This window comes from Marmota monax, unplaced genomic scaffold (assembly GCF_021218885.2).
Source record: "Marmota monax isolate L192 unplaced genomic scaffold, Marmota_monax_Labrador192_F-V1.1 WCK01_AAM20220418_F8-fsc00112, whole genome shotgun sequence".
Taxonomy (NCBI): Eukaryota; Metazoa; Chordata; class Mammalia; order Rodentia; family Sciuridae; genus Marmota; species Marmota monax.
This window is the reverse complement of record NW_026692073.1, coordinates 5322412-5333446: the sequence shown is the minus strand read 5'-3', so window position 1 is coordinate 5333446 and position 11035 is coordinate 5322412.

Below are 11035 nucleotides of genomic sequence, written 5' to 3'. Positions count from 1 at the left end.
ACTTCTGACAGAAGATGTCGATGAATCCGTTCTCCTTCCTCTGCCTACTCCAGAGAAATGCAGCCTGGGGCTGCAACATCTGTTAATGAGTGAATAAATGTGGTCAGATTCCAGGAAAATTGTTTTTTAAAAGAGACAGTAGTTTAACAGATATGAGCACTTTTATGTGTGAATATCCAGCTGATAAGAGTGGAGGAGAGGGCACAAGAAAAAGGAGAGGAAGCAAAGAAATGCTGACATAAAAAATGAGATAAAGAAGTATATTTCCATATGATAATTTCAGAAAATAACCATTTGAGTGCATTGGTGGTAATGGCACTGCATAGAGACAGGTAGATTCAGTTTAGTAGACCTCACTGGAAAAGTCAGAATCAATTCCTGAAGTAATTAGTTTTTCTTTGACAGCTTAGATATTTGGATATGGCTTATACCCACATATGGAGAAGGAAGAGAACAAAATGGAAAAATAGTCTTGGGAAGGATAAAGAGCAAAAATAAGAAGCTCATATTTTTTTTTCAAAGATAGATTTTAGCACCACCAATTATTTTTAGTTACCCTAACCTGTTATTCCCCAGGCTCACGATATATAGAAAATCATACACACTCAGGGAAACTTCTGGAACCTGCCTTATCTTGTGAAAGATTACCCACTGAGCTGGGTACCATAAGGATCCATCTGTATCTCTTTCCAGTTGGAACTGCTCTCATGGTACTCTGTGGGAGGACCTGCCAGCCTGCCTTCTTCCTCAGGATGGATGCTGCTGCTCTCTTCTGCACCATTATCTCTCATAATACCATTCTCCCTTCCTGATATTATGATTTTTTTCCTGGTTGGGGATACTCTTAGCATTGGAGGCAAATGGGAAATGGGGATGGATGAAGAAAATAAATATTAGCAGGAAGAAGAACAGAGAAGAGAAATTATTAAGGGAACTTTTAATCTTGGACTCATCCTCGATTTTCTTTTTTCTGTACTCCTATATGCAATTCATGAGAAACTCCTTTCAGCTTTATCTTCCAAATATATCCAGGATACAGATCCTTTTTACCATCTCCACTGCAATCACTCGGGTTTAAGACACCCTCACCTCTCATGTGGGTAACTGCAATTACATATCTCCTTGCTTTTGGCCCTGGCCTCTTACAATTTATTCTCAACACAGCAGTCAGAATCATATTTTTTTAAAAGATAAAAGTCAGTTTATACCACTCCTTAAAATCATCCATCACTTCTCATTTCACTCAAAATAAAAGCGAGAATTTTCCCAGTGACCTTCAAGCGCCTACCTGGTCTCAGACTCACTCCCTCCAAGCCATGCTGGCTTCCCTGCCGTTCTTCCAGCTCAGCAGCCACACTCACCTCCAGTGTTCACAGAGGCCACTTCCTCTGCTGGGACTGCTCTTCCCCAATATATTTGACTGACTTCTTCACCTCCTTTAAGTCTCCATTCAAATGCTTTCTTCTCAAATGTCACCCCAGCATGCTCTGTAGAACTACACCTTCAATACAATCCTTACAAATCCTTATATCCATGCTACTTTTTTAAAAAAATTCTTTTTCTGCAATGATTATTTTTTAATAAATAGCTACAGAGCCCCTATTGTAAACCAGGAATTCTGACCAGGTATGAATTTATTTAATGCTCTTTAACAGATATGAACACTTTTATGTGTGAATATCCAGCCGATAAGAAATACCAAATGTCGAATGTTTTCTCTGATATAAGGAGGCTGATTCATAGTGGGGTAGGGAGAGGGAGCATGGGAGGAAAAGAGGAACTCTAGATAGGGCAGAGGGGTGGGAGGGGAAGGGAGGGGGCATGGGGTTAGAAATGATGGTGGAATGTGATGGACATCATTATATGGAGTACATGTATGAAGACATGAATTGGTGTGAATATACTTTGTATACAACCAGAGATATGAAAAATTGTGCTCTATGTTTGTAATATGAGTTGTAATGCATCCTGATGTCATATATAAATTAAAAAAAAAACAATTTAAAAATATAAATAAATAAATAAATCTAGAATTCCCTTAAAAAAAGAAAGAAATAGGAAATAGGCACTATTGTCACTTTCAGATCATTTGAAAATGAGGCACAGAGAGGTAAAGTAACTTATTAAAGTCACAGAAATAGGAAGTGGTGGAGCTGAGGTTCAGACTCAGCTCGAGGAGCAACACTCTTGCAACTTCAGTGCACTTTATTAACTCCTAATCTACTATAGGATATAGTTCTGTATTGTGAGCACTGTGTATTGGTGTGAATATACTTTGTATATTCACATTGTCTGTTTTACTCTACCAGCATGTAAATTCAATGGGAGTAAGACTCTTTCCTCTATTCACAGTATTTACCAAACTCCTGCAGTGATGCTCCATACATTGCTGGTTCCCAATGATTTGTTGAGTGAATAAATGAACTTGATAATGAAGAGTCTCTTCCCCAGCTTGAGACATATTATTTCAGGCTCATGGCCAAAACATCCACTTCCCAGGTACCTCAGTGTATACTCTATGAAACTTCAAGCAGAGTGAAATAGGGAGAAATGGCATTTTGATGAAATGATAGATCTAAATATTATTGCACACTATAATTTTTGAATGTGTGAAACTGCCCCAGAGATGCTGATTTGATTTCTCTCTGTTTTTGTTAAGTTCCTTTATAACTGTCTCACTCCTTCTACCCTGTAAATGGAGAAGGCAAATTTGAGAGGAACCCAGGAAGGAAAGGGCAGGTGGGGCGGGAGGTGTTCACTCTTGTTCTTGGGCATTCATACCAAACACCACTTAGCCCATGAAACCCTACTTCCTGTGTAAATTTCATAGTAATGACATGCACAGAGAGGAATTTGAAGCCAGAAGATAGGGACTGTGTGATAGGATTGTAGCTAGCTCTTTCAAAAGAAAACAATATTCATGATCTCTTTAAAATCAGCAGAGTAGAAGCCCACACTGCTTCATTCAAAATTTAGTGTTTAAACACAGCAGAGGGTAAGAGTGGAAAAGATATCCTAATAAAAACCACTGAGCATGAATTCGAATTCTACAGACCACTTCCTCGTACAAATATGCAAGCATGTTTATGCACATGCACCTCTGTCAAATCTCAAAGCCTTATCCTCACATCTGTAAAAATGAGGGTAATAGTTTCTCTTCTGATGTCCTTTGCTTTTAGAAGAAAGCTAGCACAGGTGTTACTGTGAATGTAAGATAATTACACAAATGTAATTTTACTATTAAGTATGTAAAAATCATGTATTTTCCCATTATATAAAAAGTCTAACTAGTGTACAAGTATAAAAGTATTTTATTTATTTATTTTTATTTGTTTTACTTAGTTACACATGACAGTGCAATGATCTTGACATATCATACATTTGAATCAGATGGGATATAATTTCTCATTTTTCTGAGTATACAGGTTGCAGAATCACATTGGTCATGTGGTCACATATATACACACAGTAATAATAATGTCTGTTTCTTTCTACTATCCTTCCTATCTCCCCAACCCCTTCCGTCCCCTCCCATCACTTCTCTCTATCTAATCTAGGGTAACGCTATTCTTTTTTTTTCCCTCACATCTTCATACATGTATTTTGTATAAAAGTATTTTAGTCAGTTCATTTTGCCTTAAAGAAATGCAGACAGTAAAACAAATAAAATTAATGATCTTTTATGCCATAATTTGTGTCAGAAAGAGTTTAGTCCAGTAGCTTTTTACAATGTTGGATTATGCATCTCCAGGTATTTAAGCAGCTGAAAGACAATTGTAGTGAACATTGATGGTTTACAGAATGCTGGAGACATATCTGCCTTATTCTGAAGGACAGCACTAAAGGAAAGGAAGGTCACTGAAGTGTAGAAACCCATCTGTATTTTGAACCATCTTCAGATAGTGATCATGTTTGTACTATATAAAGGCAGCAAGAATCACTGGTGTATCATCTTTTCTCACTCTCAGGCCTTCAGCAGGTGCAGCAATTTGCAGGGCCTGTGGATCTAGGGAGATAACTTGTCCACGCTTTAAAAGAAAATGGTTTTGCTTCAGGTTTCCATGTCATAATATCTTTGTAGTAACCATGCTTGTGTCATGATAGTTAAAGCTATGTGTCTTAAAATAAAACAGACAACCTCTGTTGTTTGTCTACATCAACTGAGAGTGTGTTGCTAGAGAAGAGCAAACTGTAACTCATTTTCACCTGTATTGCTATTAGAAGAACCAAGAAACTAACTTACAACTTTAAAAGTTGCCCTCACATATGATTAATTAATAAAGTTTTTTAAAAGTCTTTTAGGGCCTCTCATTGGATTGTTTGATCTATAATGTGGTTTGCATTGTGTTTGATTTGTTTGGAGAAAGATGCACAACAGGACCAGGTCACATTAGTGAAAGTTTTGATCACATTAAAGATAACAGTTTAAAAGGTCAATATGTTTAAAGACAAAAAATAATCATAAAGTAATTGTTCATTTCAAGGTTAAATTTTGTCATTGGTTTGTTACTAACATTTGAAATTATTATTAAGAATCTTTATTACCCTTTTATTTATTAATAAGGAGGGGAAAACTTTTGCACTGTCCCTTTGCAATTATTTTGTAGATAATATATTACCACTGAAAGCAAGATACTTAACTAAACAAACTCAGGGGACTCTTTGGTTACAGCTTCTTAAAAGGGATCACAGGAAGCTGCTGTCTATGTAAATGCTGGGAACCAGAAATTCTGAGATCTTAATATGAACTGACACATCTAACAGGAAGAAATCAGCATTATAACTAAGCATCAGCGTTAGAAGCTGCTTGGGTGAGCTACCCAGTCTGGTCCCTCTCCACCAGCACACCTGACATGAGAACATACAGCATACAACCCTCTAAGAGGCAACGTTGTCTCTAAATTGTAGGCTCTGCAATCTGGGCCACATTTATTATTAACCTCTCTCCATTTTGTAAAATGGAGACAGCAATAACTTCTGCCTCATTATGCTGTTTCATTATTAAGAAGTTAATGCACATAAATGAATCAGTATTGTCCATTCCTGGCACAGTGTAAGTCTCAATATCATTGCCCACCAAAATTCAGTTCCTTTACCCAACTAATAGATTTTGCAAGAAATCATTTTAGAGGAGAGGAAGTTTCATATTCAAGATAACAAATACATCAAAATGGACTTCTCTAAGTCAGATTTCTTTACTTCTTTAAAAAGTAAAGAAAATGTATTTAACCTAAGCAGTAAAAATCACAAGTGATTTCTTTTGTCATAAATAACAGAGAGAATGCCATCAGATGACATGCAGAGAAATGACAGTCCTCCAATTTAACAACAATAGTACATGAGTTTTTACAGGTTATGAAATAATGATCTCTCATGTCTTCTTGTTGCTGGAGCGATGACATCCAGACACCTATATCATGTGTTCTTCCAGTGAGTGCAGTCATATCTCTGCTAGATAACAAAGGCACCTGTCATGAAGTGACACCCCATTTGTCAAATCAGTATATCACAAAACACATTTTTCTTCTGGGCATTTCCCTAGCCAGTCTATATATTAAAGCCATATTCTTGAGTTAGAAACATAAAACAATCAGACAAACAAAAACAAGAGCAAACATTCCATTCACCAGGGAAAGATTCGAGTTTCCCGGAAGCACACATAATCCCGTGGCACTTACATATTACTTGTTACTTTTCAACTCGAAGTTGAAAGAGCAACTGGACAACAGTAGTCAATGATATACTTAAGTTGTATTTTTTTAAATTTACATACAGTAAAATTCATTCTTTTTGATGTACTTATTTGAATTTTGACAAATGCATGGTCATGAAACTTATTAAAAATTTTAATTTGGTTTTAGTTGGCCCTGGGAAAGATGTAATGACACTTAAATGACTAAGTGAATAAAATTTCATCCTTTAAGTGGAGAACATAAAACACTAGGGAAAATATTAGAGGAATGATCCCTGCAATTCTGTCTTCTAAAATAAATCTTCCACTCCCCACAAATTCTCTTTTACTTATTTATTTTTCTAATATCTCCGCTTAAAATCTGCTTTCTCAAAAGAACTTTCCCCCCTATCTCCCACCCTAAATCATGATCGGTTTTCAAAGTATTTCACTCTTTTTAATGTGTCTCTACTTACCACAATGGTATTTATATAGTGTTTTTTCTACATAAGTTTTTATTGGCTAATTTGTCTCCACACTGCCTATGCTAAGAAAAAGTTGAGTATGTGATTGATCTGTGAGTCTTTCCCAAAACCCACACTTGTTTCAACATGTTTTTTTCCTCAGACACTAGATTAAAATAAGCCCAATTTTTTAATTAAATTCTTAGCCATAACATACCAACATATCTCTAATGATTAGACAAAAGCTATGTGAAGTAAGAGTCAGTGTGTCCAAACACAAATTGGCAGTCTGATTTATGCAGTACATAAGGAAGTTAAATGTGGAAGCTCTTTTTTTTTTTTTTTCTTTTTGAGCTTATTTCTCAAACGACAAATGACACAAGTCTGCCTAGGGCGAGACTCCATTGTGTCTTTTATACTTTTAGGCTAGTGGGGAGGACCACATTACTGCTCAAGATTTTACATACTAGGAATTCTTGCTTTTCCCAAGTTCCCTTTCTTATGTCATCACGTGATATACAGTAGCCCAGCCATGGCCTAGGAAGAACTTCATGGGAATGGAGAACTCTGCCTACTTTTGGTCCCTAGTGAATCAAATTCCCCACACGCAGCATGATTCTTGCAGTAGAAAATGCACACAGAAAGCATCTACTGCATGGTTGAGTTAAATGAATGAATGGTTCTGGCTCTGTCAGTTATTAATCATTTAATCAGGTAAGTTACTTGTCTTTTTCATGTAAAATGTAAAGTCCATAAAGATGATTACATTAGATGATCACTAATGTACATAGAAAAAAACTGAACAGATATCATAAATGTTGGATCAACAAGAAAAAGTAATTTAAGAGTACTCAATCTCGGGCTTTATTGCAATATTTTAACCTGCTTCAATCAAACTACATTAAATGATAGAGTATGTTTTAGTACTCCAGCATCAACATGCAATTATTCTAGATTTTTTTTACATGTTTTCTTTAAAGTTGTGTTTTTTAATTAAAATCCGTAAATTCATGTGTTTTCAATTATCAAGTTTCCAATGATACTCTTTAAATTTAAGTCAAATTAACAAGTCTTTAAAGTGGATAAACAGGTTAAATTCAATAGGGAAAAGTTATTTCTGAAAAAAGACAATGGAGAGTAAGTATACAACTGGGAGAAACAAAGTATAGGAGAAAATAATATCCAGGAGATGGGGTCGTGGTGCTTGTGTAAACATTCATATAAGGAAGCATGATCACAGCATTCTTTGTCATACATAGAGGAAGAGTACCCTAACTTACAAGAGTAGATCAATTCTCATGGCATCTTTCAAACTTGTCATTTTTTTTTTCTCTTTAATAAAGGAATTTTGATTCAAGCTGAACCCTTTTACTTCTTTCAAGACACAAATAGCTTTCTATTCTGGAGGATTTCTTTTAGCCTTTGGAAAATTTTTTTCAGATTTCAATCACATTTCTGACACTGTGCATCAAATAGGATATGTCACCTGGACAGGATGGGTTCCTAGAGGTATTTTAAAAATTAAAAAGAAAGCAAGAGAAACCCACCTATTTGTTACAAGAGCAAACCTCTCTTAGACTGGCAAGACCGGGCAGGGTCAAAATATTTTTATTATGTTCTTTCACATTCTATTTAAAGAATACTATTTTGTATTGATGAAATAAAGGTGGAGAAGATTCAATTATTCAAAGCAACTAGATTGAGAAACTCAAAAGGGACAGAAGACTCTGAAAAAGAAACTAGAGCTGTTTACAGTCACAAGGAATCTGTTTGAGAAAGAAAATATTAAATTTCTGTCTATTAAACTTTCTTAAGGTCTCAGACTTAAACAGTAAAATAGTACAAAGTGCCCAGTAATAATGACAATCAAAAATGAGTGACAGAGAGCTGGGAATATAGCTCAGTTGGTAGAGTGCTTGCCTCATACACCTAAGGCCATGGGTTCAATCCCCAGCACCCCAAGAGGTAAAAAACAAACAAACAAACAAAAACCACAAGTGACAGAAAGAACAGTCTTTTGCCACAGTGTTATCAGGGTGTTATGATTTAGATATGAGATGTCCTAGCTGGGGGATGTGGCTCAGTTGACAGAGTGCTTGCCTAGTTTAGGTTCAATCCCCAGCACTGGAAAGAAAAAAAAAAGTGTACCATTGTGAGAGAGAAGTCCCCCAAAAACTCATGTATGAGGCACTTCACAAATGTTCAGAAGTGGAATGATTCCATTATGAGAGGTGTGATCTAAGCAGTGGATTAATCCACTGGTATAGACCACTTGGGTGGTAATTGTAGGCAGTAGGGTATGATTGGAGCAATAAGGCCACTGGTAGTGAGCCTTTGGGACAACCCAGGTAAGCAGAGTTCTCTCTCTTTCCTGGTTCTCATGTCCTGAGCTGCTTTCCTCCACCACGGCCTTCTGCCCTGATGTTCTACCTGACCTCGGGCCCAAAGATATGGAGTTGGCCATCTACAGACTGAGACTTCTGAATCTGGGAGCCAACTTTCCCTCCTCTAAGTTGCTCTTGTCAGGTCTTCTGGTCACATCGACAAAAAGCAGAGATATCAAATTACAGATCTGATTGTGTCATTTCTCTACTTAAAATCTTTCAGTGATTTTCCAGGGTCTTCAGGATAGAGTCCAGCACTTCTTCCAGTTAGAATGAAGAGCCTTTCACAAGCTGGCCCTTGCTTATCTGTGCAGTCTCATTGTTTCTTTCATAATGAGCTCTGCATGCTATCCTAAATTCCAGGGCACTTCCTGTCTCATTTCCTCTACTTGCTCCCTTTGCTTACACCTTTCTCAGTCCCCTTTGCCTCTCCACTCTTTCTCTTCTTTCAGAATTTCTACTGGTTGTCTGTTTCTCCCAGAAGCATTTTCTAGTCTTTCTGTCTTCCTAGTTTGGGTATGTGCCACTCCACCATCTGCCACACTGTCACACTGTCTGGTAATTATGTGTTTATTGCATGTTTCCCTCTTGAGAGAAGACACTCCTTAAAGTGAAGTGACTACCACTGATGTCCAGGAATTCTAAAGGAGGTGTCAAGGGTTTTCAGAGAGTCTGTGGGTTGAAACTTATCTTGAGTGCAATGAGCTCTTAACCAAGGTTTTTCATAATATATTTGTAGCCAAGATAGAAAACAAATATATGTCTCTGTGCTTGGCTTTACATTGCTCATCACTTCAGCTCAGCAATCACTTCATTAATTGCTTGGTGCCACACTGACAGTATTTTTGAGTGATCCAAAGCTCAAAAGAATAGTTAGCATTATTCATTGACACCTATTGGAAACCAAAGAAGAAGTAAGTTGAGAATAGTTTGTTGAAACAAACAAGATAAAGGTTGTTTAAAATTTTTACTGCAAATAATATGATATTTAATTTATCATTTAGATATCATTTAAGAAAATTAGGAAACCACCAAAAGGAAGGCAGAGCAAATTACCTGTGGTTCTAATACATAACCTTACTCACAGTGAATCATTTTGTTCTGTTTTATTTATTTCAACAAATAGGTAATTTTTTTATATAGATGTAACTATACCATATGTAAAATATAGTTCCTTTTTTATTGTAACATGGTGAAAGTAACTAAATTCATAAAGGATAATGGCAAAGTACTGCATTTATGCAAAAAAAATATTAAGATGCTCAAGTACAATATAGATATAGAAGATCTAATAAATTTTGGGTAGAAATATTTGCAAATACACTACAATATGTACTTACCACACTCTCAATATAAACATCAATAAAGACAATATTTCTACAATATTGGATATTTCTTTTTAAAAAAGGTATAAATATTTCGAAGAAGAATGACATATCTTACAATAGAATTATGGAATGATAACCAACATGCTATAAAATATCTGAGAGTATTATTGAATTGTTGAAATATCTGGGCAAGTTCATCACAGAAAACAGAAGAACTGAGGGATTATACCTGTTTTTATTTTATATATCAAATAACACATAAGTTGTGCTTTCCTCACATAAAAATATACTAAGGATAGCCCTTTTGAACTTAACTTTTTTGACAACATTTGCTTGGATATATTCCTAATTTTAACCCAAATATAAATGTTTGTACTTCAAAAGTGGCAGAGACCTTAGTGCCATAAAGCTATTAAAGTTGAACAATTATTGACAAGATCCTGAATGATTTATATATGAAATAAATAAATCAAGTGTCCCTTAGGTAAATATGTCACCGTGACTGGGAAAAATAAGCATATAATTTTCAAACCAAAAGAAATCATTGAGGTAACTATAATGTTACATAGTCATAAAACATCATAGATTGAACTTACACTTAAAAATACATGCCATGTTTTAGGTATTCAATAATTTCACTTTAAAGAAATGAAAGCATTCAGTTTTCTCTGATATACGGAGGCTGATTCATCGTGGGGTTGGGAGGGGGAGCATGGGAGTTTAGAGAACTCTAGATAGGGCAGAGGGGTGGGAGGAAAAAGGAGGGGCATGGGGGTAGAAAAAATGGTGGAATGAGATGGACATCATTACCCTAAGTACATGTATGAAGACACAAATGGTGTAAATATACTGTGTATACAACCAGAGATATGAAAAATTGTACTCTATATGTGTAATATGAATTGAAATGCATTCTGCTGTCATATATAACAAATTAGAATAAAAAAGAAAGGAATGAAATCATTCAAACAAAGTAAGTATATATTTTTAAAATATAATTAGTGTTAACAGTCTGTAATATGTTTCATATGTTTTTTCATGCCTTTCTTTTTCTATGCTTTTACAGACATCTACCCCCCCAATAAATATTTGTGTCATTTTTGATAGGTTGAAGAAATAGTATCAAATAACACACAAGTTGTGCTTTCCTCACATAAACATATACTAAAGACAGCCCTCTTGAACTAG